The sequence below is a fragment of the Pararge aegeria genome, chromosome 1 (assembly GCF_905163445.1).
Source record: "Pararge aegeria chromosome 1, ilParAegt1.1, whole genome shotgun sequence".
Taxonomy (NCBI): domain Eukaryota; kingdom Metazoa; phylum Arthropoda; class Insecta; order Lepidoptera; family Nymphalidae; genus Pararge; species Pararge aegeria.
In genome coordinates this window covers 4,135,223-4,160,659 of record NC_053180.1, presented here as the reverse complement: position 1 = coordinate 4,160,659, position 25,437 = coordinate 4,135,223, and the positions used below count along the sequence as shown (strand labels likewise).

General features: G+C 35.8%; 1 protein-coding gene across 3 annotated transcripts in view; it reads right to left on the bottom strand.

The window, feature by feature from the left end:
• The window catches only part of LOC120636931, a 90,559-nt gene that overhangs the window by 20,552 nt on the left and 44,570 nt on the right, over positions 1-25,437 (bottom strand). The window lies entirely within an intron of this gene.

Genomic DNA, 25,437 nt, shown 5'->3' with positions numbered 1-25,437 from the left:
CGGGGAAGTGCTGACTATAGTGTATAAAAAAATACATTGAAGTAAACTACTTCAATGTATTTTTGACCTTCATCAGACGATGGTAAAAACTTTTGTCATCTTTTGATGATGTCTTCAAAAATAGCGGACCGAAACCTCGGAGACAGTAGAAATGTAGTAGTATTAGAAGCATTTCTTGACAGCTCGTCCGGGCAACTACTGCCACCATGCCTGACTATGCCGCTAAGCATTGTTGCAATATGTGTACCGGTCTGACCGGCAGTGCGAAGTACCTTTTGCTCTATATATGCAATAAATTTGTAAGCAGTATGCTTCAATCCACACTTATGTGTTTAACGTCATACTACGAACCAAAAAAGTTGTTCCTATAGTGATATAGTAAAAAAGTTTATTGCAATGAGATGCAAAATTATACTGATAGAAAATTGTTTGGTTGAAAAATTTTTTTTTTTTTTAATACTGATATTGCTGTTGTACGCTACTTGGTCCGCGTTAATTATGTTTTTATTTTTTTTTGCAAATCCCGTGTGATAAAAAGACACTGCGATCTTTGAACTAACAAACAAACTTTTGCATTAAAACTATTAGTAGGTTAAGGCTCAGCGGTTTTTTCGTGTTGATATTTCAAAATACTTAATACATATTTGGGTTTATTTTTATTATATTTTAGAGCTGTACATTATTCTTTACACAAGCCCTGTGTTATTCGGATTCCCAGTTCGGACAATTTCGTCTTCAATTAAAGTTAATTAAATCATTCATCAAACGGTGGTAGCACATTAAAACAAATTGTTACGACTTCTAATTGCAAAGCCTATAGCAACGACGTAATGGAGCCTTTACGGTTTTTTAACCGGGTACACTTTAGTTGTGATAGCCCAGTGGTTAGGACTTTGGCTTCACTTTCGGGGGACCGAGTTCGAATCCAAGCATGCATCTCTAATTTTCGAAGCTATGTGCGTTTTAAGTAATTTAAATATCACTTGCTTCAATGGTGAAGGAAAAACATCGTGAGGAAACCTGCATGCCTGAGCGTTCTTCATAATGTTCTCGAAGGCGTGTGCAGTCTACCAATCCGCACTGGGCCAGCGTGGTGGAGTACGGCCTGAACCCTGCTCATTGTTGGTGGAGACCCGTGTCCTGAAGTGGGCCGGTGTGCTCAGAAACTGAAGAGTTTGACGGCCCCTGATTTTGAATTTTATCTAGTCTGGTGTTGTGGTAGGCTTTGGCCGCTAAGTGATTAAGCGTTTAATATCAATGCCATACTCCCTAACAGGTTAGCCCGCTACAATTTTAGACTGCATCATCAATTACCACCAGGTGAGATTGCAGTGAAGGGCTAACTTGTAGTAAAAAAAAAAAAAAAACGCGAGTCTCTCGGAGCAGTTAGTAATCGTCTCCGAAAATAGATAAATCAACATCCAAGATAAAGCTCCACTGGAATCAACATGTGCTTAGAAAGTAACACCAATCTATATAGTGTTCGATTGATTATTCCACGCCCTTCCGGCATCCGAACCCTGGCATATATAGCTTGAATACCTTGAAGGCAAGAGTTAATAGGCATCATATTGGCAAGCTTAGACACCATTGCATTCCATCGGGCGTGATTATCATAAGCGTAAGCAATATGCGTCCTAACTAATATTCTGAATTCGATAATGTATTTATTGCTTTGTCGGTATGTCTGATGATAAGGCTAAACTTATTGCATAACATTTCAGTCTAATATTTCTTCATTTTAAAAGGCATAAGACACTTGATTCGTTAATATAAGTTTTGAAATGCTAGTGAAATAGTTAGTTAACCTATGGATTTTAGAGTGAGCGCTTTAACAGTATCTCAGAAAAAATAGGTAAAATCCCAATTAAGTGGAGGAGGAGCGAGGGGGTTTTGGAAAATGGCACTTGATTTTTTTTTAAATTCGCGAGAAACCTGAGTTAAAAAGAGTCAAGCCTAAAGTCAAAAAAAGTGGCTAAATTCTACAAAATAGTAAATATGCAGCACCAGAAAAAGCGAAAAACTAATAAAATGCAACGCATGTTTTTTAACGCAATCTATAAAATACGTGAAATCCCGGGACGGTCGGACCAAATCTCACATCTCACTAAGAGTGATTGAGATGTATATTGATAAATACATAGATTTAATAGAGAATCCGTGAACAATTTGATTTCAGTCTGGACTAAAAGCCCCTCCAAACGGAAGGGTTTGCCACTAATTAGCCAGACGGGGTGGTATATGGTAGTAGTAGTACAGAGATGCTGCTGCCCATTTTCCGTTATATTGCCTCACAAAACAATGCAGCAAGAAGGGTTGTGACAACTGTATTTTGATCTGCCAGCGCTGTCGCGCGTCACGATACGCACATTTATCTGAAACTAACCGTATTGCAGTAGTTTTTTCAGTTCGGCACACCGGTCTCTTATTTTACCGTGCAAGCTAAAGCAAAGCAAATTTAGAACCAAATATTATTTAATACGATATAAGAAGTACCGGACAGTTCTGGTGATGTGGAGTGCCACAACGTGACAAGAATTACTTAAAATAATTACAGAAGTATATTTCATAACGAATCACCCTGTAAAAGTGGAAAAATAAATATATGACATACACAAAGAATTCAAAACTTTATATATTTCTTTCATTAAAAACTATGGCAGTGGTTTGCACAGAAACTTTTAGTTTTCAGATTTCTTAAATAAGTCTCAGAGGTAGGTACATAATGTTCCTCTAAAGCCTGTGGAGAATTATTTTCATTTTCACGTTGTTTACAAATATGAAATAACAGTTTTTTTTTTATCGCGGCAACAGCCTTACGTAACTACTAGATTCCTTAGAAAAAATTCAAACAATAAACCGTTTTAACGACTAACAATATTTTTAACCGGTTTCTTACTAAAATTTATAGATAAATTAGAACCGGTTCCGTGCCCTGGCCAAAATTCTTGGGGGTCACTGACACGTAACTCCCAATATTATTTTCGCTGATATAGACCTCCTTATGTCACAGACCCCTGGGGTCAGCAATCTACTATTCATTGATGATTTTCTTAATAACAAAATAGATTGGAAGCATCCGAGTCCGCTTTCATCTCTGACAAGATAGCAAAATTAATGTTGTAAAGTAAATTTTTGATGTTGGAAAAGAGCTACTGCCGAGTTTCTCGCCGGCTTCATTTCGGTAGTATCTGCCTTTCGAACCGGCGGTAGAGTCGCTACAAACAGACAGACTTACAGAGCTTATAGAGTACTTGAAATAAATGAGTTTTTGAATATTTGTTTTTTAGTCGAAACCACTATAAAAAAAACTTACCTTTTAGCGCACTAAACTCTATTTCACTACGTTCATTGACAGACCAATTGTTTTAATCTTGGTGAACTCGTGTTTATGCTACAGAAAGTGTTTACGCATAACTGATGACTGCTAAGTAATATATTATTACTAGCTGTTGCCCGCGACTTCGTCTGCGTTTGTTTTTGTTTTTTGATGTGGCATTCAATTTAGTTGTAGTTGTAAAAAAATTTAAGAATTCAGTATCGCTAAGCCTTAAATGAGGGGTTTGCTGCTGTCCGCTGAGGAGTTCTGTCCTCTATCTCCAAGCACAGTTTGGACAAAATTAAACACTATAGAGATTATAATATAACCTCTATAGTACAAAAATAATTATTTAAATCGGTTGTAATTTGTCGGAGTTATGGTGTAAAATTGTCAAACACTCATCCCCTCTCCCAAAGGAACCGACCTTATTGTCGGGATACAAGGATCCTATATTACTTCTAACACTTCCAAGAATATGTTTACATAGTTTCATGAGGATCGGTTCAGTAGTTTTCGCGTGACAGCGTAACAAACAAACTTACATTCACATTTATACAGACAGACTAATCTTGGGATAAAAATAAATTTAGGATGGCTATGGCGTAGGTGTGAAGCCTTATGTGCCTGTAATTACAACATTATTAACTTATTAGCCATAAATTCAGAAATAAAGTTTTTTTTTGCCATGCCTGAAGAATGCACAGATTTCATAACAGTTTATGTTTTTTGATACTCAGTTTGGAATACATAGCATCTTAATGGTTAGTTCCTGACATCATTTATGTAATGTTTAACAATGCATAATAGAAGTTTAATAAATAATGTAATAGGCTGCTTCTGAGCTCATTACAAATGAAAATTTAGTATTTAAATTCAAAGCAAGCTTTGTTAACATTTCCATTACACTGTCGGTAATCTATAGGTACCTGGATTAACTGATACATCCATTTATAATCATTATTCGTTTCATCATCTGTTTATTCATGTCCAGTGCGGGCCCAGGCGTCTCCCCCCCAACGGAGAAGGCGTGTTAAACCCATCATCCGCGACAAGCATGCAATATATCACAATACATCCATATGTATATATGTTTGTGTATCTATACTTATACTAAAACTGTAACTGGAAGATTTCTGTACATTTAATATATTTTGAAAATTTAGACCGGGGGATGCTTTATAATCGATACTGAGTCCAAAACAGATTTTTATTTAATTTTTGTCTGTCTGTCTGTCTGTCTTTCTGTCTGTCTGTCTGTCTGTCTGTCTATCTGTCTGTCTGTCTGTCTGTCTGTCTGTCTGTCCGGGCATTACTGAACGGATTTATAAAAAATTGTGGTATAGTGGTAGCTGGTATTCCGGGTCAACATATAGGCTACTTTTTATTCCGATAAACAATAAGCTTCTCCCGGGAAATGGGATGAAATTTTTTATAAATTTTACTTCATACCTCCGTTAAATTTGAATCGATTTTGATAATTCTTTTTTTATTTGAAAGTGTATACTATCAAGCATGTGTTGTGTAATTTTAATGAAGATCTGATAAAAATTGTCGGAGATAAGGGACATAACTCTTCACAGATAACAGCGAATCGCAAGGCATATGGGACAACGATCGAACGCATGCGTACCATCTTACTTATATTATAAATGCGAAAGTTTGTGAGTATGGAGGTATGGATGGATGGATGTATGTATGTATGGATCGATGGACATGTTTAAAGTAATCATTATTACTTAAAAAAAAAGTCCGGGAGTGTAAATGTCTGACTGTTGAGGCACAATAACCGCTTTTTGTTATAATTTGTCAATTAAAACACGTGTACAATCTTAAGATGGTGTCGTTCCTATCAAATCTTTTTCCAAATAAATAGTTTTAAAGTTAAAATTGATTATGTACCTTGCAAATTCCTCTTTAAATTATTCAAATTGGACCTATCGTTTAGACGTTACGACGGGTATAGAAATGCTAAAAAATGTTTTAATTATATTTGATGCAGACGAAGTTGCGCGGTAGTGATTATTAAAGTCGTAAGTTAAATACGAAGTAGTAAGGAAACAAATTGATACAGTCAATTTATCATTTCCTTTGTTTACAAACCTTGCACTGGTTATAAAACAAAACATTTTTTGCAATTCATAAATCATTAACTAATTAATTATCAATTCGTTAAGTAACGTAGGTAATTAATATATTTACAAGTTGGCTAAATTACGAAGATTCATTATATTAAGTGGTAGGGCGTGCTAAGAACACTTAACGCAAACACAAAAGTGCGTATCGGCGCGATACGTTTCGCAACGTTAGAAATTGCGAAGCGAATTGATACGATGCGCCGTGGCGTGCACTTCATACATGCACAAAAGCATTGCCTTCCAAATTTTTTGTATAACTCATAAAGGAGAAGGATTTTTAAATTTTATGTTATATTTCTTCTTTATGCATACCCAAAAACCCAGTGCACGCCATAGACGATGCGTGCTACATTGCGTCTGATTTCCAGCTTCCTCATTACCGGCCAACTACAGGGCGCGGTTCTCCTCTCAGATTGTGAATGGATAAGACGAAGTCCAACACACTGGAATCCGGAAATCCGTAGACTTTGCACGCCCTTGAAACATTATGGAGAACTGTCAGGCTTGCAGGTTTCCGCACAATGTTTTCCTTCGCGGTTTCAGTGATATTTAATCCTACTAATATTATAAATTTGTAAGGATGGATCGATAGATGGATGTTTGTTACTCTTTCACGGAAAAACTGCTGAACCAGTTTGACTGTATTTTGGAAAGGAGATAGATCATACCCTGGATTAAGACATTTTTATCCCAAAAAAATGTACGGTTCATGAAAAAACAAAAAAGCCGCGTACGAAGCCGCGGGCAACAGCCGGTCGCTTGTTAAACTCATAACTTTGGGGTCAAACTCGGTCCCCCGAAAATGACAGCTGAAGCCTTACCCACATAGCTATCACCGCTTCGGGACTATTGTTATCAAGTATCAACATATGCTATGATATGTTTTGTAGAAAGATTTGCGAACTGATGTTGTTTATAAAAAGAAGTTGAATAAGGACAACTTATTGGATGGATGGAAGTCACAAAAATGGATGATAATCCACAATGGATTACAATCCATTTTTTCTGCAAGACACCGTATAACATTGCGAGAAAACTGGGTTAAATAGAAGTGGGTAGCAGTGGGTAGGACTTCGACTTTCTACTACTACTTTACTCCAACGCCTGTTATCTAACGTTTCTGAGTAATGTGCGTTTAAAGCAATTAAAATATCACTTGCTTCAGCGGTGAAGGAAAGCATAGGAAAACATCGTGAGGAAACCTGCATGCCTGAGAGTTATCTATAATGTTTTAAGTGTGTATAGACCACCAACCCGTACCTACTGGGCCAACGTGGTGGACTATGGGCATTCACTCCTTCTCTTTAGTTGAAGGAGACCCGTGCCCCGTTTTGGGCACGCGAAACTTAGCAATTTTGTGAATGCGCCCTTCTTACCTATGTGGGAAAATTTAATAATGTGCGTAACCTACCTCAAATAATCTTATTAATTAATATTCAACTCGTATTTAAATTAAAAAGTTAACCTTGTTGATATTTTAATTAGTTTATAAATGTTATTGGTATTGAATATGCAAGTGTTTCAACATAAATTTGATGTTAATGTAAATTATTGTGATTTGCGAAATTTATTTATATATTCATTGATCCAGTTATTCTAAGTTTGGCCAATGAATGAATTGAATGAAATGATAGTTAGGTAGGGTCATGATCGAATGGTAACCGCACGGCTAGCATGGGCAGGAGACAATTATCTCCCCGGGGAAAGGATAAAAATGTATCTGCTCCCACAGCTTTTTCAACTCTTAGAGCACTGGTGAACAAGTGGAAATAATATCCAAATAATATATGTGTAATAATAAACTTCTCCTTTTCCATGTACCCGTGAATTAGCAGATGTCGATCGAGCCATGTCGGTTGGTATGATGATGATACTATCGTATTAAAAAACTAACTACAAGATAAATGCGAAAGTTTGTTTTTGTATTTGTCATTCCTTCACGCCCTACGTGAGCGACCAATCAACTTCATTTTTAGCTAAGAGTAAGTAGAAAGGATGGACAACAACATAAGCTACTTTTCGTCCCAGGTTAATAAAAGACAAAAAAAGGAGAGACATTATTTTTATGCATGTATGAAATGCACGCCACTACTCTAGAGAAATTATTTCGTCGTATCCAAATCAGTTGCTACTCGTATGTCAGTCAGTTATCTTAAAAAGCTTACTTTACAAAATACGAACCCGAACAAAAGTTCGCTACATTTTTTTTTCCCAATTTGTTTTACCGAATTTTGGTTTCCACGATTTTGGTTTAATTTGAAAAATAAACGTAATAAACGCGGGCGAAAACGCGAGCAACAACTAGTATAAAGTTACTAAATAGTGAACTTATTTCATCTAGACTTAATTGTTTGTTAGGTGCTTCACAACTGAATATCATGTTAACATATTGCTTACACGAGTGCATTCAATTATAACCAATTATTTCACATGTTTACAACAAAACATCAACAACAGATCATATCACTCGCAGTAAATGCATGTGACAATGGGGAAATATTGTTTTAAACATGTTTAATGAAACCCTTAAAGGTATATATTAAAAAGAACACATAGGGGAAATAATTATAGATATACTTTGTCTTTATTATGCCACTGCATGAGAACAGAAATTATGTAAGATCATCTGACATAATCACTATCAACCCGTTACCGGCCCACTACAGGGCGAGGGGACCCTCGCAGAGTGAGAGGGGTTTATAACGTAGTTCACCACGCTGGGTCCCTGGTAGACTTCACATGCCTTTGTGAACATTATGGAGAACAGGTATGCAGGTTTCCTTACAATGTTTTAAGTAATATTCTGTCTGTTTTATTTAAAAATCAAACTCGGTGCCCCCGAACGGGAGACCGAAGCTCTAACCACTGGCCTATTACAGCTTCAAGATAAATAAATAAAATAAATAGATATACTACGACAATACACACACCGCTATCTAGCCCCAAAGTAAGCGTAGCTTGCGTTATGGGTACTAAGACGACTGATGAATATTTTTATGAAAAATATACATAAATACTTAGAATATACATATGTACACAAACATTTTCCAGTTGTGGGAATCGAACCCGCGGCCCTGGGCTCAGAAAGCAGGGTTGCTGCGAACGCCAATCGGCCGTCAGATAATACTTAGTGTTGCCTGGTACTGTGGAGTCAAAGGCAAACTTGGTAATTTATGAAGCTATCTTTGAGTACGGTCAGAGCGTGAGCTGAACAAAGCCTTTAGGTAAAATATTTATGATTTAAAAAAGTAACTTTGAATTTTTATAAACTATTCGGGATGTAATTATCTATACTTCAATACTAATATTATAAAGAGGTAAAATTTGTGAATTGTGACACAACTTCGGGGGTAATCTCTAGATCTGAACTGATTTTGAAAATTATTTCACCAATATAAAGCCACATTATTTGCGAGTTCCTAAGGTTATATATATTAACCTGAAAACCGAAAATAACTTTCACAGTAGTCGGATTTGCAAAGTAAGTGGGAGAAAAATCGGTCGAACGACAACGTTTCTTACGAACGCTGCCTTAACGATGAGAGATATATCATTGAGTTCTATAGAAAGTTATATAGTTGTAGAGCTTGTTAATGCCTTCAAAAATGTCCGCGAGAGCATAACATTTATATTTAAGTAACAAAGAGTTAAAATGTAATAAAAATCATTAGGTCATTTTTATTTGGTCATATTATCAAAAATTGTGAACTTATAGTCTCAATTATTTAAAACGGAAGACTTACATTTTAATACATATTATTCGGACGAATGGTTAAAGAGATAATGCGAGATATGTATGTCGCAATCTTTTGAGTGATATTAATTGTTTTTTTTTATATGTTCAACATATCAATCTATTTAGAAATAAATGTTAGCTTATATCGGATTGGATCTCCTGAAATATAATATTTTGGTATCGAGTAATAGCATTCATCTAATCTTATACTAATTTATAAAGCTGAAGCTGAGTTTGTTTGTTTGTTTGTTTACTTGAACGCGATGATCTCAGGAACTACAGGTTCGCTTTGAAAAAATATTTCAGTGTTGTATAGCCCATTAATCAAGGAAGGTTATTGGATGTATATAATCACGGGAAGACCAATAGGACAGCACCAATGAAGAATGTTTTAAAAAGGTTTTTTTTTCCTTTTGAGATCTTCCGCTGCGTGCGCTGTGTAATTGGTTAAAGTTTCGATAAAATCATGTATGACCATATTGTTCTTCTTTAAAAGTTCTAAAAAAAGTCCAAGACAGCATATGAATATATTTTAAAATTAGCTTAAACGCGGACAAAGTGGCGAACCATTTGTGATAAAAAGTCTAAAGAATAAGTGATGTAATCACACATGTAATTTCATATCACATGATGAAATTAAATATCACACCTTGCAACCCAGAAACAGACAGGATATTTGTTAAAAAAAGAGAAACGGCTCCCGAAGTATTACTGATACGAACGGAAACGAAAGCGATACAAACGCGGAAGAATTCGAGTGCAGCAGCTAGTTCATCATAGTCGCCACGGCTTAAACTAAAACACCCAGAAAATACTCCATCCCCGAGAACATGCCCCGGGTAAGGCAATGCCTCGAGGTCAATTACCCCGAGTGGTCATGGCCAACTCGGAGTTGACCCTGCACGTATATTTGTAACCACTTATACGCAGTTTTTCTTTCTCCAAAATCGATGCTATAATTACTTATAACTCAATATCTAATGGCTTCGCACCTATCTGTCACATTATAAATGTACTGACCCAATCAAGGTAAGTCAATAGGAACTTTTAACTTGTAACCTTCACAATAGATGAGGGTTACTGTTATTAGTTTAACCATAAATTGCAACGTACGTAACGCACGGTGCTTTTGACTTAATATTTAACGAATTTGTGTCTATTTTTTTTTACTTCTAATATAATGTAAACAATGTTATTTTTACTTTTATGTGTGAATTTTATTTTCCAATTGATTCTTTTTAATTTTTTTTTATTGATGTAGTTCAATAAAAAAAAATTGCTCTTGACTTCAATCGCTTGTGGTGGTAAGTCTGCTACTATCTTAGACTGCATCATGCAGTCTAAGATAGTAGCGGGCTAACCTTTTAGGGATAACGGCAGTTATATTACTACACCCATTCCCATAATGGATTTTTACGCGATATCATACCGGAACGCAGAATCGCTTAGCGGCACGTCTATGTCGGTAGGGTGGTAACTAACCACGGCCGAAGCTTCCCACCAGACTATAAAAAAATACATAAAGAAAATCCCGTTTATCGTATTTCGTTTTATTTTAAATATCGTACTTGTTCGTTGGCACTTTTGAAAAATACTTTACACTAAAGATTCATAATGAAAATGTTTATATTTTTAAACAAGTTAGAATAAATGGAGTTCGAAATATATGTGTTAATTTTTAAAAAGGTCATCTTTAGGTAAACATTGACATACCCGCGCGTTTTTTGTGAATGGAATCTTCTTAAGGTTCCGAGCGCTGCTAAATGAGGTTGAAAGAACTCCAAGTATTAATGGCCTAATATTTTGGGATATTTTGGCCGGTTTTTCCTCCAAGTTTAGGTAAACACATTTGAAAGAATAAAAATATAATTTTTTTTTATGTTGAACTCAAAACTGTAAATTATTGTTATTTTTTACAAGTAAAAATAATTGCAAATTGCAACTTTGCATACTGAAATTGACCTTAAAATCCAATATGATCCGATCTCTCAATCGGTGGAATTTTTACCTTCTAAAACCCCTTCGGTAACCACCCTCAACACATATTGAGAAGTTCCGGGATGGTAGTACTTTTCAATGGTTACTAGTAAACCCTTCGTGTTTGGGTTCATTTGGTTTATTCTGACAAGTCCTATCTCAACAGTATAGTCACAGATGCAAGGGTGCTTAATTGTGTTTATATACTAGTTTTAATTAAATATGCTCCATAAAGTACTTTGTTGATAGTAGTAATTTTAGAGATTGTATTGGGAATGGTATGTTTTTTTGTACTTCTTCATCGTGTTGCCAAACGTACGGATAAAGCTGGATATAGTTAGGCCTTTAGATTGCGTGTCTGGCCGAACTAAACGGTGTTAAGCTTGTCTCGCTTTTATCAGGCTTTTTACATTTCGCAAAAGAGTGAGCGCCAAACGTGGAAAAGCGCAGGTGAACCGACTGTGACTGGTAATAATCAGTCACGTCACAATAATGTAGAGTATCCGGCTTTTTTACCCAAATGTCCGGTAAAAATGGCTGGTCTGTCCGGCTATTAGGTACCTGGCAACCCTATCTCCATGACGCGTCCAAAACGATGTAATTTCAATGAAACATCGATATTTATCGACCAATGTTAAACCAAAGTTCTTTGAATTACCATGAAAATATTACAGTCTATCTCAATTTTATCTCCGAAGATTGCAAAGCGAAGATTGAACAGCACAGTTGATTGAAAAAGACTAAAATGGGGCACCATGTTAAGTCACTGTTGTGAATTTTGCAGTGAGTTTTTCGAAATACTTATATGCGTAATGCGTACCTACGCATTTTTATCTACCGATGTGACAGATCGTTCAAGGTGGCCGGGCCAAATAGAAACACATACTTTGATACATAACGATTGAGGCCGGTTAGTTTGTAAGGTCGATTTATATTGTTTTTTCTTATTACCAGTGGCGTGCATAGAGGGTACGCACTGGGTACGCAGATGATATAAAATGATGAAAATCTCCAGTACGCGTTGTAAAAAACTTAAGGATAGGCAATGTATGAGTTATAAAAAGCCTACCCTTAAATATTTATACCCTTAAGTATTTTTAGTATTTATTATATTTTTCACGCCACTGCTTATTACTTGTGGCCAACACTTGTGAAATCGGCATGGCGGTAACTAGCCACGGCTGAATCCTCCCACCGGACCAGGCCAAAGAAAATTAAGAAATTATATTTTACTAAATTGCCCCTACCGCGTTAAGAACCCGGGTCCTCCCACTAAAAACTGCGCTGCGCCGGGAGCTCTTCACGTTTAATGTTAATAAAGGTTTTTTTCAACCATTGATCGACCACACACTGTCACTGTTATAACAGACTCTAGCCAGAAGTGGGACATCATAGCAGCACGGAATCAAACGTCAAAGTTTATGATGAAACAGTTAATATAGCATTAACTGTCTCATTCTGAATTAAGTTTTTGCGACATATTATGTTAGCCATATTGGGAATGAAATATTTAGATTCATAAGATTTGCATAACAAGAAAGCCAGTCAGCCAGCCAGTCGAAACAAAAAACTTTTTTAAGAATCCGTACCCAAAAGGTAAAACGGGATCCTATTAAAGACTCCGTTTTCCGTCCGTCCGTCCGTCCGTTCGTCAGTCAGTCAGTCAGTCAGTCAATCAGTCTTGTCAGTCAGTCTTGTCAGTCAGTCTTGTCAGTCAGTCTTGTTAGTCAGTCTTGTCAGTCAGTCAGTCAGTCAGTCTTGTCAGTCAGTCTTGTCAGTCAGTCTTGTCAGTCAGTCTTGTCAGTCAGTCTTGTCAGTCAGTGTTGTGCGTCAGTCTTGTCAGTCAGTCTTGGGTGTCAGTCTTGTCAGTCAGTCTTGTCAGTCAGTCTTGTGAGTCAGTCTTGTGAGTCAGTCTCGTCAGTCAGTCTTGTCAGTCAGTCTCGTGCGTCAGTCTTATCAGACAGTCTGTCAGACAGTCTTGTCAAACAGTCTTGTCAGACAGTCTTGTCAGACAGTCTTGTCAGACAGTCTTGTCAGACAGTTTTGTCAGACAGTTTTGTCAGTCAGTCTTGTTCGTCAGTCTTGACAGACAGTCTTGCCAGTCAGTCTTGCCAGATAGTCTTGGCAGTCAGTCTTATTCATTGTAAAGTAAGCAAATACATTTTTTCATTTCCAATATTAGAAAGACATCCGTGGACCCAAATGATATGCGATGTCAATTTTTAACAAAGTATTTAGGTACTATGATTTTAAGACATTCATTCATATTATAAAAACTAGCTTTGGCGTATCGAAATATGACATTTCGAAAACTATTATCGAAATTGATACAAGTTTTAACTATCCTATTTTGAAAGAATTATTCATGAAAAAATTAAAACTTTGGAAGCTTATATCTTCTACATGTGACACTTTACGCGTTTTTCTCAAGGATATTTTTTTCTTTGTAATTTTATCATAAATCAACCGGCATGCTGTCTTATTAAAGTTATAAAGATTTTTAAAAGTGGTCTATAATATAGGATTCTATGCTTAGAACGTGCTAAGTCCACAAAACTTAGGCCAGCCACTCTGTTCGGTGGCTTAGTATTAGGTTGACCTACAAAGAAATTAGATGCTAAAGTACTGTCTATTTAAGGGAATGTAATGCTTAGAACAGATGCTAAGCACTTACTTTGGCTTAAGCCTTCGCTTAGCAACGACTATTTATAACATATTATAGTTTGTATTAACACAAATACTCAATGAAGTCAAACATAATTTATCTGTCGGTAATACCCTAACTTCTAAGAACCAGAGTTAGTCTTTATGCTAACATCCTGAACTGATTTACACCTTGCTCTTGTTTACAATCGTATTTCTTTGAATAATTATATTTTGTACCTACATTGAGGCTGGAATGGCTGGCTAATACTTATAGTACTACAACTTATCAATAGTTTTTAACAGTCCACTGCTGGACTAAGGCCCAAGATCGAAGTAGATGGTTGTAGCACAGAGGACTGCTAGCTTTACGTCTGTCTGTCTGTCCGGGCATCACGCGAAAACTACTGAACGGATTTAAATAAATTTTGGTATAGTGGTGGCTGATATTCCGGGACAATATACAGGATACCTTTTATCCCGATAAACAATAGGTTTCCTCCGGGAAACCGGATGAAAATTTTTATCAATTTTACTTCATAGCTCCGTTAATTTTGAACCGATTTTAATAATTCTTTTTTTATTTTAAAGTATATACTATAAAACATGTAGTGTCTAATTTTAATGAAGATCTGATAAATATTGTCGGAGATAAAGGACACAACTCTTCACAAATAACAGCAAGTAGCAAGGCATATGGGACAACGATCGAATACATGCGTACCATAATGCTTAATATTATAAATGCGAACGTTTTGAACAACTAAAATAATGACAACTTACTAACTCAGTATACCACGTAAAATAATAGTAGGTACATAGCTAGCCACGATGATTATGATGCCTCACATCTATTATAGCTTTTCGATTGACTAATAAAAATAATGACAGTGTAAAGTCAGTACATATTTGAAAATTTAATGTACGTTCATAAAAACATTTCTAAATTTAAGAAAAAATGTGACTGCAATAATTTAAACATTAGAAGTAGGAATAAACTTACAGTGCAATATACTAGGTTACATACAATTCATAATTCGTTTAAAGGAAATTGCATACAATTCTACAATAAACTACCAATTGTCATCTTGGAGATGTCTCTTAAAAAGTTCAAAGTTTGTATTAAACGTAAGCTTATAGAAAAGTCATATCATAGTATAAAGGACTACGTAAACGATAAAAAAGCTTGGGTGTAAATTATTGCTCTAACCAGGTTGCTCTTCTAATAATTTAAAATGACATTGTGAGATGGTGATAACAAAAAAAAAACACCCGGCTAAGTTTGTTGTGGGCTTCTTCTTAGAACAGGACGCGATTGGAACCCTCGTAGCTTTAGTTTTAAGTTTACGAATGTGGTTATCGCCATCATCTCACTACCGTGTGGTTCTTATGTACGCATCAAAAGTGCCACCTGTGGGCCTACTTGAATAAAGATATTTTTGACTTTGACTTTGACTCATACTGGGAGGAAGTCGCAAGGGTCCGCTAGTTTAATAACATAATCATTAGCCCTTCACCGGCCCAATAAAGACACGTGTCTTCTCTCAGAATGTGTTAGGTTTAGACCGTGTTCCATCACACTGGCCAAGTGTGGTTCGGTAGACTTCAAAAGCTTTTGAGAAGATCATGGAGAACTCTCAGACATGCAGGTTTTCCGCACGATGTTGTCCTTTACCGTTAAAGCAAGTGATATTAAATAAAAATGTTCAGGTGCGTGCGGGAGATCGAACTTAGAGGTCGTAGCTCTTATCACTAGACTATCACAAATAGTAAATTATATACGTACATAAACTATAATTTGAAGGGTAAAGTAATTTGAGTAGTGTAATGTATATTCATTTGGTAAAACTCCTTCTTTCATGCATCAAAAGCCGTATGCCGTTTTCTTTTATCTACAGCCGTATGTACGTAGCGTATTTTTATGCTATGATCGCATCGAGAAGGCACAATTGTATACACATGCCAAATAGTGCTATAGTTTATATTAGAGTAAGCAGTTGATTTTCAATTTTGCGAACTAAATTTACACAAACAATTCATTTTTGCATATACAGTAGAGTCCGTTTAAAATGACATCAAAAGGAATCGACAAACACGTCATAATAAGCGGACGTCATACAAAGCGTTTTGTGAAGTGAAAAACCTTTTTTATGTAAATATGTATATGTATGTACTTAAGTATTTTAATACAGAAACATAGTGTTTATGTACATTTGTATACAAACATATTAAATCAAAATCAAAATTGCACGTAATCAGCACATTATAACACATAAAAGTGATTTTTTTACTGTACTGTACTGTACCCCTTAAAACGGAGTACGTAATGTTTTTAGGGTACATGTATGTTTGATGTATGCGATACGTATAGTTAGAATTTTTCGAAAATCCCGGGTGACGATTGAAAAACAAACATTATGTTGACTTAACGGCGTCATTTTTTCAGTCAGCCGGCAGTCGTGGTGTTTTAATTATTTTAATATATCGGTTTCATTAAAGGTCAATCACTTTACAAACCATCGAACTAAAAGCATGTGTTAGATACATGAAAATATTTTTTATTAAAAATAGGTACTATTATATATATTTTATTGCCTCACCAACCCGTTCCTTATTACAACCAATTTCGCCGAAGGTTGTCTGGGAGTGATCGCTTTAGCGATAAGACCGCCTTTGCACATCTAAAGTATTTTTTTTTTTTAATTTTATCTATTGTGTTTTGTTTTTCTGCATGCAATAATAATAATAAAATAGTGCGGCAAATTTATTCACGATCCATATGACATGTCGTTCGCCTTGTGAAGGGGTAAACAACATTTTAATCTTCTGTAAAGTTCTTCTTTACCCTTCTTTCTCTAAAATACTAAAATAACCTAACCTTATCTAAACCTTATGTAAACAATCTGCTATTTAATAGTTTACATTTGGTTCACGCATAAATTGGCCGCATTTAGGTGGGTACATACTACATATATATCTGATGATGTAGATGGCAGTCGGTAGGACCATGGACCAAAAATAAATGGTAATAGTCGTAAATAACTAATGATTTAAAACTTCCGTCTTTTATGTTTGTCGGTAAGAAACCACTCATTCGTTCAAATTAAACTATTCCATTCGACCGTACGATATTTAATTAAACCGCTTTATGAGAATCGATTTAAATTTAAGCATAGAAGTAGAAGTCGTCAAATTTTAATTAGGCTTTGTTTGACGCTGTGGTTCAACTTCGCTGTGGCGTGTTGTGGGGCGGTTCCGGGTTTGTTTCCGGGCAAGGGTGATTTGGGAATAAAAAATTAGATGAAAAGAAAGATCTTCCTCAAAGCGGGTGTTCATGCTTAGAGACCGAGTTCCAACCATTCATCTTTGGAAGTTGTTTATGTAGTGAATGTTTGTGAAAACTTCGCTAGCGCAGTGGCGCCATCTAGTTTGGTAATAATATGAGACTCCCACATGAGAGATTATACATCATCATCACATCAATCCATTACTGGCCCACTATATATAACGGGTCTCCTCACACAATGAAAAGGGGTTAAGGCCGTAGTCCACCACGCTGGCCCAGTGCGGATTGGCGGACTCCACACACCTTAGAGAACATTTTGTAGGACTCTCAGGCATGCGGGTTTCCCCACGATGTTTTCCTTCACCGTTGAAGCAAGTAATATTTTACTAGCGCACTCAGTTATCCTTTGAGATGGTGTCAAAGAACTTCTTTATGCGACTTTTGCTCTGAATAGGTGCCAGCTCACGATTGTCGTGATGTGGTTCTGTTTTTTTTTTTTCTTTTCATTTTAACTTCTTAAGCGTGAGTGGCGCGGCGCTGTCTTTAGTAGCTCTGAGTGCTCCATCAAATGTTATGGATATATGTTTATAATGTAAAATGATAAAGTACGATTATTTAGAAAATATTCTTTCTCGCGGCCAATTAATTATCTTTTAGTTTCTAGCTAGGAATGTTTTAATTTTCAAAGACGGTAACGGGATAAACTGTTAAAGATGTAGCAGTTACAGTAAACTCATATCCCTACGTTATCTCCGTGGCATCAAACCGGAACGTTAAATCGCTTGACGGCACGTCTGTGTTTAAATGTACCCAGACCAAACAAAATTACCAGAAAATACAAATTCCCAAATTGACCTGATTGATTTGAAAATTTGTTTTTATCAGTTTAAGATGGTAGCGGGCTAACCTGTTAGGGAGTATTGTAGTCATACCCCGGTTAATCGGTTTTCACGCGACATCGCACGGCAATACTAAATCGCTTAGCGGCACGCCTTTGTAGGTAGGGTGATAACTAGCCACGGTTAAAGCCAGAGAAAATTCAGATATTATTAATTCACAAATTGCCCTTGTCGGAAATCAAACCCGGGATCTCATACTTAAGTTCACAGCGCTCACCGTTGCGCCAGGGAGGTCGAAAAATTAACGCGGTAGAAGAACGCGGGCAATAGCTAGCTAGCATATCATAAAACCATAACGCCGAACACGAACATTATTTCCAAGCGAAATTCTAGTTTTATCACAGTTACAAGTTACTTTAATTTTATAGGCAGACGCACGGATCATTAATAAACTTTTAATTACAAAAAAATGTGTTCGAGGTGTGACCATTCTGGATTTACCTTTTTGTTTTTATTTATAAATATTAAGTTTTAGCGAAGTATTATTTATCGTGTAATTAAATCTTCTGTAGGGTTTATAATAGCCGTGTCTGATATCTGGTATAATTAGTTATCACAGGCAACAAGTAACAACTGTACAAGTACTTTTTAGGTGTTCCTCATCCGAAGGGCGCCAACGAGACCCTATCAAGCCTACTAGGCCTCAGTTTCCCGTCTGTCTGTTGGCGGTCTGCATCTAAATATAAAAATACTAGAATATACAACTTGAACATAGTTTTCTTGCCGTTTAGAACTTACTTTACGATGTAGAATTCAGGTGTCGGTGCATCGTAAAAATTCACTCTCATCATTTTTCTCCATCGCGCCAAAAGAAGTATAACTTCAATAATAGGGCTCCACGTAGGTATGCCTGGACGCTAATAGAATAGAATTTTTAATTTGTAACTTTTTGTATATTGCATATTAATATTTAATGTAAGTTTTTTTAATTTAGTTTAGTTTTTAATTATTCTGTTATGTTATAGTGTAGATGGGTCATAGTTATATTTTTGGATTTGTCGATATTTCGACCCAGTTGCATGGATCGTGGTTACGATGGGACTATACTATAATTAAGAAATGTTGATTAACCACAAAAATATTATTTTTAAATCTTTAATAATAATTATTATTCAACTTTATTATCGGCTTCGTACGCTCAGGTTGCCTTTAAAAGATCACTTTATTGTGATAGGCCGCCTTTGCACCATAGCACTAAAAGTACTATTACTGTTTTCCTTGTATTTTTCCTATAGTGTTGTGTTGCAATAAAGTTTTTATATTCTATTCTATTCGAATTATTTGACGCACCAAGCAGATGGGCGTACCTGATGTTTAGTGGAATATCATCCACCTGTAAACAGTGCAACACTTCGCAGGGCACGCTAGGAACACGTCGTAAAACATGCATCCCATCAGCTTGCGGCGTAAATGTTAAGCACGTTTTTCATACCGGAACATTGTAACAATGCTTGCGGTAGAAAGAAACATGGCGGGGCAAAAGCTATTTCTGGGAAGTAATACAAAGAAAAACTTTAGTAAAAAAAATCCTACTAATAATATCGATAATTATACCCAAGATACAAAAAAAATTATTTTCTTTTGTAACGCGCAAGTAAAGGTAAAAATAAAAATTGCGAGTAATTTCTTCCGTCGAGGAGTTCCGCTTTATAGACACACGAAAATCTTAATCAAATTAAATTCTCGTAGAATTTAAGTAAGACGTAACTAGACCTTCGAGAAGAGATAAAGACCTCTTTAAAATAAAAAATAAAGACAAAACAAAACTACCATCGCTTATTCTAACAATGTTTATGTGATTCTAATAGAACAGATATTCGAATAATCCTTATTTTGTTAACGTCAAGTTATTTCGTATATTAAACTAACATTTTAAAATAATACTGCCTTATACGATGAGAGTAAGCCCACAATTAAGATTGCCAGAGTCCAGAGATGTAGAAAACTATTTTAGTCGACGCAAAAAAAATATAGGAATTAAAAAGAGGTTGGAGATTGTTTGTTTATCTATTTAAAGGTACTTTCTGAAAATACCGAATTCTATAGTAAAAACTGATTTACAAAAATACTATAAAAAGGTTTTTATAAAACGCAGAGTCCAGGTAGTTTATAATTAACCTAATCCAAGAAAAAAAAAAGCCTAATTCATATCTTACATCTAAGTTTACTGAAATATGTTTCTTCCGCAATTACTATAAAAATACATAAATCCTAACCACCAAAAAGACCCAAATGTACCCAAACCAAACAAAATTACCAGAAAATACGATTACTATAAAAATGCATAAATCCTAACTAACCTTAACCTAGAAAAATGTATATAATTCGTACGTTAAGACAAAAAAAAACATTTTTTTTCCGCGATTAAAATATAAATACATAAATCCGAGATATACCCACCACGTTAAATAACAACAAAATCCAATTTCCAAAAGAAACGCACCGTGAATCACTCACTAATAAGCTAATAACAAAAAAAAAAATTATAATTCTTCCACGAAATAAAATAGTTGTAAATTTAAAAATATATATTTTTTCCTAAATTTTTCGCAAATTGATTTACGAACGCGCAATTCTAAATTCAAATGCGAATAGTGATGGACGTTCGCGCGCGACGCGATTAAACGCTCACTACGGTTCATTATGCTGGCATTTGTATCCTCTTTGGTTTATGCTTCAGCGACCGTGTGAACTGTCGATTATGGCGAACTGTACACAATAGGGTTGTTCTGAGTATCCGAATATAGAAGAATACATCTTTTGTATTCTTCGAATGTATCGTTAGTATGAAATGACAGATTATCAAACAACAATCATAGTTCATAACATAAATGCAAAAGTATGTGTGGCAGTTTATGATTTATCACTGCTAGTGTAGATCGGCTTGAAGTGATTCTTGCATAGAGATAGCTAAAACTAAGAAGAGTGACATAGGCTTCTATTTATATCGAAAAATATATCTACATAAAGTCATATTAAATCAAAATGACATAAGTACCTATTAAATGTGAAAATGTGTCTATTAGATTACTATAACCTCAGGTTCCTGAGAACTGGTTTTATTTAATTATGGAGCAGCATTTCTATAGTCTTTCTTAGCGTTATCTGACAGTGTGTCAATGACTGTACTGTTCATCACGTCAACCCAAGGACGTTCACATAGGTCGATAACTGGTGGCAATGGGGATTTAGAAACGCATGTTGTGCGACTCCTTGTGACTTGCTTGATGCCTTATTATTTGCCAAGTTTAAATTTAGCTCTAGATAAAACTCAATGAGTTACAAGACTTAATATAGCCCGTCACTAGTGCGGTGGCCGAAATAACAATTAAATTAAATATTATTGTAACATCCTACTGTAGTATGAAGTGACAACAGATCACTTTTAGACAATCCGAGAAAAAGCGAGGTTCTACTGCGCAATCCAAAGCGATGTTAAGAAAACTCATTGAAATTGGGAGATGATCATTAATACACCCCCGACGTACCGAGGCCTTATAAGTATGGGACCCGTCTATCCCAGACAGAGGCGATTTTAGCATTCTTTTCTGGTCTGGTAGGAGGCTTTAGCCATGGCTCCTAGTTACCACCATACTGGCAAAAAAGCGTACCGCCCAACGATTTAGCGTTCTGGTACGATAACGTGTACAAGCCGAGTAGGATTACAGGTTAAATATAACTGCCCAAGGTGAGTCCGCCACCATCTTATACCTACTGTATAAACTCTTGCGATCAGATGAATTAATAAATTCTGAATACCCAAATCGCCCTTACCGGTGACAAACACGAAACCTCTCGCTTACTTGATATAACTGCCATGTCCCTAACAGCCATAGCCTTGAAGCGATGAAAACCTGGTGAGGTCCACAACTCTAACATTAAGGAGTTATGTGCGTTTTTAATTTAAGCACTTTAAAATATCACTTGCTTTAACAATGAAGGAAAACATCATGAGGAAACCTGCATGCCTGAGAGTTCTCCATAACATTCCCAAAGGTGTGTGTAGTCTACCAATCCGCCCTTGGCCAGCGTGGTAGGCTATGGCGGATGGCCTATAATACCCTCCCATTCTGAGAGGAGATCCGCAGCCTGTAGTAGGCCGGCCATGGGTATATCCTGATGATGATGATAACCCATAACCGGTTAGTCCGCTACCATCTTAAACTGCATCCCATTAACCGCCAGGCGATATTGCCGTTAAAGCCTAACTTTTAGTTTTCTAGCTAGTCTAGTTGCCCGACCGTTTTTTCTATATACCGCGGGAGTCGTTTGGTTTTCCCGCTAAAATAAGATTGTCCTATGAAACAATGTGTCAGTGTAGGATTCTAGTGAAGTTTTGCTATAGGTAATAAAAGATATTTTTTAATCCCGCGCGAACGTTCTTCACTATCCTATCCTATCTCCATCTCCAGGATGCGATATTTATATGTGACAACTTTTATATAGATTGGTGCAGTGGTTGAGCTGAACATAGGGAATAGTTTAAAAGAGCTACCGCCATGCTTATTTCTGCCGCTTAGTAGCACCACGAAAATCTTAGTTTACAATATTTTGATAAGTATATATAGAACGCGATCTAGTGTAGTAAATTATGATATATTGTAAAGGAATTAAACAAAAAAAAAACAAAAGACAAATCCCATAATATTATCGTGGTATGTACCCGTTGAACAATATTTAAGCAATGTTGTTAAACCACGAAAATCTTAGTTTAAAATAATTCGATAAGTATGTACAGTACGCGATCTAGTGTAATAAATTATGATATATTGTAAAGCCATTTATAACTAACCCCAAACATAATTCACAATAAACAAACAAAGAAATGACTGATTATACATTATTACATTTGACGGCCGATTGGCGCAGTGGGCAGCGACCCTGCTTTCTGAGCCAAGGCCGTGGGTTCGATTCCCACAACTGGACAATGTTTGTGTGATGAACATAAATGTTTTTCAGTGTCTGGGTGTTTATCTAAGTATATATTATAAGTATTTACGTATATTATTCATATAATTATTCATCAGTCATCTTAGTACACATAACACAAGCTACGCTTACTTTGGGGCTTAATGGCGATGTGTGTATTGTCTTAGTATATTTATTTATTTATTTATTTAATTACTTTATTATATTTCACAAAAAATCAAATAAACAAAACATTTTTTTTATCACCGTGTGTTGAAGACAGAATAGAATACAATTGTAATTTGTAACCATCCCTCTCTTCCCCTTCTGTTATACGAGGCGACTAAAGGAATATAACAAAAATGGGTAACAGCGTTCTCTGATCTATTAATACCGTCTACTGCGATCACCAACTAGTCCGCCCTGCGTGGTGATTATGTGCAAATGTAGAGGCCTTTAGTCCACAGCGGACCGTTATAGGCCATTGATGAAGCTCTATTAAAACGTCAAAAAAAAAAACGAGAAGTCTGTCTATTTGTCTACTGTAAAAAACATAGTGGAATTGAAAACCTCCTCCTTTTTTCTTAAGTCAGTAAGAAAAGTTAAAAGTGCGTGCCGGGTTTCGATTTTCGAACTCGGGCCTCCGAAAGGGAAGCCAAAGCCTAGGTTGCCACCAGCATTTCGCATCGCAATAGATAAAGTACGTATCTTAAGATAACGCGTACAAAATTATAATGATTGTGGTTTAATCTACTGCGCAGGACCGTATCGAATCGTCTACTGCGTAGTGTGGGTTCAAAAAACTAAATCGAAATAACGACTGAGGTCAACGTTTTTTCGTAGCTTTTTAGTGCAGTGTGTTTTGAAAGTAGAAAAAAATGCATGTACAATGCAATAAAAATAACGAAGTAATTTAAAAGATATTTTATATACGGATATCATTATGCCTTTATTATTTCTAAAACATAATTTATGAAAGAAAAATTAATGAAAAAATTGTTTACAATACAAGACAAGTAAGTAAGCGGTGATTGCCTAGTGGCACTCACCTCTTTAACTTTTCAAAGTTATGTGCAAGCATGCAAAAACCAATTGAAATATCACTTATGTCCGTTTTTCTCCAAACCTAGGAATCTGTGGTAAGAACTAGAAAACAAACACAAGAGGAAAATAAACGGCTCATAATTCCATGTGCAACTTCCGACTATTACTAAGAATTTTTTGGTTCGACCCGGGTATCATACACTGACTGACAGACGGACAGACTTACAGACAGCTTAGTAATAGGGTCCCATAGGCAACCTGAACCCTTAAAAATGAGAATTTCTGTGTAACAGGGATTGGAACGTTTTGATTACAAAACCGGGTCTGTCGGAATGCGAGATGTTTTATTTCAACTGACTTGAAAAAACGCAGATTCTCTTTTTTCATTCGTATGAATTGCATATTAAATATTGCATTTCTTGGAAACGTTATCTCATGACGATGGACTGTGAACTTTTATTTGGAATGCTTTATTTTGTAGCGTTTGCGTTTCACAAGGAGAATATGTTACAATCCGCGCAGTTAAAGAATAGTTCTACTCTTTTGCCTCGTGGGTCTAGTAGTGAGCATGCTTGAATGCAGATCATCCAGGTTTCGATTCCTGGGTCTTGCTATGAATAGTATTGAGTTTATTTTTTATCAAGAAATTCTTTATTTAGAAGTTTGATGTTGATGGCGATTCATCTCCTTGTCTTGGAAAGCAATTTAAGCTGTCGGTAGCACGACCGGATAGAGGTCATCTCTTCTGCCATCCATGACTATGACCTATGAGGGAATAGATAGTGCACCTCTATATGTGCATTATAATAACTCCCGCGTTGAAAATCGACAGAGTAGGCTTTCTATAACTCTTACAATGCCTATACTTAAGTTTTTTATAACTCTTATCGGAAAATTAAGTTCAAAAACAATTATTGAATTCGGTAGAAATTAGTCATTCGACAAAATATGGAGTTATTACCGACAGACATTACCAATAAAACCTTACACGTCGTATTCATAAACAAATCCATTTAGAATTTACTCGAAACAAACTTCAATGATAGCAGCGACATCTAGCGTAAGTTGTCTGAACTTCTTACTCGTTAATGTGATACACGTACGGTGACCTAGCTTTGTAATAATTTTTCGATTATCAGATAGATGGCGCTGTTTTCAAATTAATTGTCCAGCAGACTAGAAACAGTATTTTTCTATATTACGAGGCACCTCGCATTTTAAATTAAACTAGTTGTCAGCCACTGGTCGAAATTCGATCATAAATAATTCAAATTATAAGTTTGAAAATTTCAATTTGCCTGTTTTTTTCAAACAAATTATGATAAAAAAGGATACATAAAGCCGTATGTGGTTACTGTCATAACCATGCAGTTTATGAGAGTAACCTATGAAGTCAAAACAATGCATGGTATTTGGTTTTTTTTTGTTGATTTAATGTATGTTCTATGCATAATTTAAAAAAGTTTTATCATTCAACACTTCTTCTC